Genomic DNA, 4588 nt, shown 5'->3' on the forward strand with positions numbered 1-4588 from the left:
AGCAGCTCGTGGGCGGCCTCCTCGGCGACCCTTCTTGCTGTTGTTGTAGGGCCGACCGCCGCCGCTGTTGCCGCTGCATGGAGGAGGGTTGCCATCACCACCTGATGGCTTGCCCTTGGTGCGTTGCGGCCCACGGTAGCGGGATGAGCTGCCACCACCGCGTCCGCCGCGGCCGCGGCCGCGAGAGGCCGCGTTAGCAGAGGATTTGAAGCCTCCACCGGATCCCGCCGTGCTGTAAAGGGCGAGACATTGATCGAAGTTACTCATATGGGCGTAGAGATCGTCGATGCTGATGGGCTCGGTGCGGGCGTCGTTGGCGGAGACAAGAGGTTGGTACTCCATGTCAAGGCCGGAGGTGATGTAGGAGATGAGCTCATCATCATCGATAGGTTTGCCGGCAGCTGCGAGCTCATCTGCCAGGGACCTCATGTGGGCGAAGTAGGCAGCCACCGACTACGTCCCCTTTTGCGCTGTGGAGAGCGCAACTCTGATGTTGTTGACGCGCGCCCGGGACTGCGACGAGAACATGTAGGCAAGGGCTGCCCAGAGCTCGTGCGGCGTAGCTATAGATGTGACCTGCACGAGGACTTCCTTGGTGAGGTTATTGAGCAAGTATCCAAGTACCTGCTGCCCTTCTTTGAACCAGATCGGATGGAGAGGGTTGGGTGTTTGCTCCTCTTTCCCGTCCTTGTCCTTCGTGATGATGAACTTGGCGGGCTCCGGCATCGTCCCGTCGACGTAGCCGAAGTAACCCGCACCTCTCAGCTGCGGCGTCACCTGGGCATGCCACAGAACGTAGTTGGTGCGGGTAAGCTTCTCAGCGACCTGCCCCATGGAGGCGGTCTGAACGGAGCTTGAGGAGGACGACATGGCTGGTGGTAGGTTTTGCTAGATGTAATGGATAGAGGAGGCTCTGATACCATGTAAACGAGCGGAGAACGTCGTACCTCATTGGAGGCGACGGTTGCGTGTTATATAGGCAGGGGCATCTCCCTGATAAGCATACAAAAGTTGTTGGGATTACATCTTGAGAAACAAGGAAGATCTAGAGAGATAGAGAGATAAGAGGTTACAACAAGATGAACTCTATCTATCTAGCCGGGCCAGGTTCGGCCGGTGCGCCCTATGGGCCTATTGCAATATGTTTAACACACCTCCACATACGAAAACAAAGGAGGATGACTAAAACAGTGATATCCATATACTAGAGGCAGGATGACAAAAGGGGTTGCATGGTAAATCACTTGTGAAGTAAACACCACCTTGACGAGGACTACACGACCCGAGTTGGTGATGTTTTGCCCTTCTCATGGAACAAGCCTATCCGCAACCTTGTCTTCGAGGAATCCAAATTCCGCCCTCTTGAGTTGTCAAACCGTTAGGGGAAGGCCCAAGCATTGCACGGGGAATGAAGCACAAGTCGCGAGCAAGCTTTAGAGGATCTCCACCAAGTTTAAGTGCCCACTTCGGATGGGAACAACCGACCTTCCTTGAAAGATTGTGTCCAACCCCGTGACCTCACCAAAACAACACAAGACGTGAGTGAGGTTTTCAATATCTATCTTTATCGGCGCCATGAAAACCGCCGCATCATCGGCATGAAGGGAGGTCCTCCAAGTGGCTCCCCACCCTCTAATCTTTTGAAATAAGCCAAGTCTTGTAGTCGAGTTGAGTACTTGTTGGAGTGGGTCGATGGCGATGACAAATACGAGCGGCGATAGGGTTCCCCTTGGGCGTTGGTGAAGGTTGTGACCATGCTTAATTGGGGGAGGGGGGCACACCATCGAGAAGAATCCTTGAGAAGGAGATGCACAACAAGGCGGCGATCCAATCTCGAAATTTACTTAGAAAGTCTCTCTGTTGGGAAAGGCCAGGGATGCAGTCCCATCTCACCGAGTTGAAGATTTTGCAAATGTCAAACTTGAAAAGAAAGGACAAAGTTTTACTCTTATGAAGAGACAACACGCAAGGTTGCGCACGTACACAAAATTGTCATGGATACTTCTTCTCTTAATGAAAGCACTTTGAACAGTTCAGATTTGAAATTAGATTTTGTAGACTATATCATACACGGACTCCATCATACACAGGCCATGTTTGTAGTATATCGTAATTTCAGATTCTTGAAGATGTCCAAACATATTAACCAAGACCGGATGCACCATGAGCTAGCATTAGCATCTCACCACCCATTTCCAAGCTCTCTTCAATTTACCGAACTGGAGTTTGTTTATGGAAGATGCAGTTAATTAGTCTTTGGTGTGCTACGGATCCATAAAATAATATGAGCCGTACATGAAAATAGTTTAGGTGGAATTACACGACGCCTACAAATGGATGTCAATTACGTGTATCTCCAGCACAATGATGTTTCTTAAACAACCCCATCACAAATACAGCTCCGCCGCAGTCGGCATGGACGGCAAACCTAGACACGCACACAACGCTTTCTCCAGGTACAAATATATCCCATCTGGCAAAAAAAAAGGAAGATCTGACAGGCAAAACGAATTTGTGCTATATTTTATAACTGGGTGAACAAATGCTGGAGATGATTAACACTACCAGATCAGTCCTCGAGATATTTCTTTTTCCAGTTTTGTTTTGTGTAAGTGCATGGCTCGCCAAGTTTCCTGGAAAATCGATTTAAAAATCTTCCTGGGGAACCAGAGCTTCAAGCCATCGAAGTGCCACTAGTCCACTACTGGTTGTCTTTTCATGTGCAAGTTGGGGTAGGTGGGATCCTTGTAATTAATGAGGCTTCGGGTGCAGATATATCATTTGATCTTCCGAGCCACTTATCCTTTTGTTTTGTGAGATGGCCTTGATCATGCACATTCTACCTGGCTGTAGCTTACTAGTTTTCTTGTTCAGTCTATCTGCATTATTTCTTGCTACTAGATATATGTACTAATCAGTGCTATAAGTATTAGGTTATTAAGAAATCTTTGTTAAGCTTAATCTAGTTTAGCAACATGATTAGTGTGCTAACAGAGCATATCACACACGACAGACTACAAACATCTAACATATTCGCTCATGAAAGCACGAAGACAAAAATCTGAATCCGTTCAAGTGATATCGCTTGCTCGTTGCCTCATTCTACGCTGCACCCAGGAAAATAAGAGCGGGTGCAATAAAGTGATGGAAGTATGTTATACAAATTTTGATATTACATTTGTGTTGAGTTGGAGAAAAAGAGGAAGGGAGAAAAGAAACGGGTTGTAGATATTACAAGCAGATGCAGCACGGGCTCTTAGAAATTTTGTGAGACAATAAGGTGAGCCAGATATTAATAAGCTACTATATTTTCATAGCTAAATATTATATGAGTGGGCGAATGTTCATTTCTGAGCCCAGGCTCATCTACACAGGTATCCATAAGAGCGACCAGCCCTGAATGCTTAAACCTATCAATCCTCTCCTAAATTTCTTTCTTTTTGTCGTTGGGCAAGGAGCAATCCATTCAGCACTTTCCGATGGGGTCCATCCAAAGGAGATAGGTTGAGGAGAAAGAAAGGAGAAAACTAAAGAGAAAGATGGACAGTAGATTGACAGTATCCAGGCAGCTGAATGCCAGTACAGTAAAGAAGAAATACCCAATTCCGGCACATAGATGCCCTATTGAGTAGGTTTAGTGAACCCTCGGCGCTAACATAGTTCAAAGACTCGCTTCCCTTTCTATAGAGCCAATCTCTCCAAATTCCCGTGGAATCTTCTCGGCACTCTCCTTCATCTTCTGTGGCCCCGTCGGTCGGTATGTGCCAACCCCAACACCACTCAATAGTTCCAATTCATTGTTTTTTATCCCATAGGAAAGAAAATGCTTCAAGCAATTTTGTCCTTTCCTCCTCCGTCATCCTTGCTTCTGGGGACATTGATCCGAAGCTCGAGTACGGTCCGTGCGCCGTTTTTCTTCTCTACCATGACCCCAAATCTGACTCGATCCAGGGTTATATATCATAAAGGGCTTCGACAAGGGGTTTGATTCGTTCTTTGAGCAAAAAGATAAGGTCACCCGGTTAAAAAAAATCATAACAAGTCAAAAAAATTGCTGGTAAATAATTTGTTGCAAGAGGTGTGCTTCAAATTTCACATCATTTCGACTTATGAACAACTCTCAGTAAAATAGACAAATTGGGTTAGAAGAATACATGAACGGTAAACATTTTTTGCATACCCTAAATTTGTTTTTTTTTGCCGAGAGCTATCCAGATGTCCAAATTAATGGTCTGAAATTTGGAGCACATCTAACGCACCAAATTATCTACCAAACGAAAAGATTTTTTTTAATTTTTCTAGTTTTTTTTTTGAATTTTTCTTTCACGCGGATGCAGATGAGTCTGGACACCGAATCGCTGCTCCCGTGAGTGGGCTACCTTTAAAAAAAATAAGAAAGACCCTCCGCCTACGCATATATGAGTGGGCTATTAAATTAACTATAAATGACATGACAATGAGAGTTGTAGCCGCAATCAGGCGCAAGACTCATACACACCATTTGTCTAGCCATCTTTGTAGAGGAGATCAATCCTCTCTTTAGGATAGGTTATAGCTTATTTCCTCTTTCTTTCTTCAATTATCAATC

General features: G+C 45.8%; 1 pseudogene; it reads right to left on the reverse strand.

Moving 5' to 3' along the window:
- Nucleotides 1–251: 251 nt before the first annotated feature.
- LOC125541893 (small nucleolar RNA Z247) lies at nt 252–390 on the reverse strand (annotated as a pseudogene).
- Nucleotides 391–4588: the final 4198 nt, after the last annotated feature.

The sequence above is a fragment of the Triticum urartu genome, chromosome 2A, assembly GCF_056163025.1.
Source record: "Triticum urartu cultivar PI428250 chromosome 2A, HENAU_Tu73, whole genome shotgun sequence".
Lineage (NCBI taxonomy): Eukaryota > Viridiplantae > Streptophyta > Magnoliopsida > Poales > Poaceae > Triticum > Triticum urartu.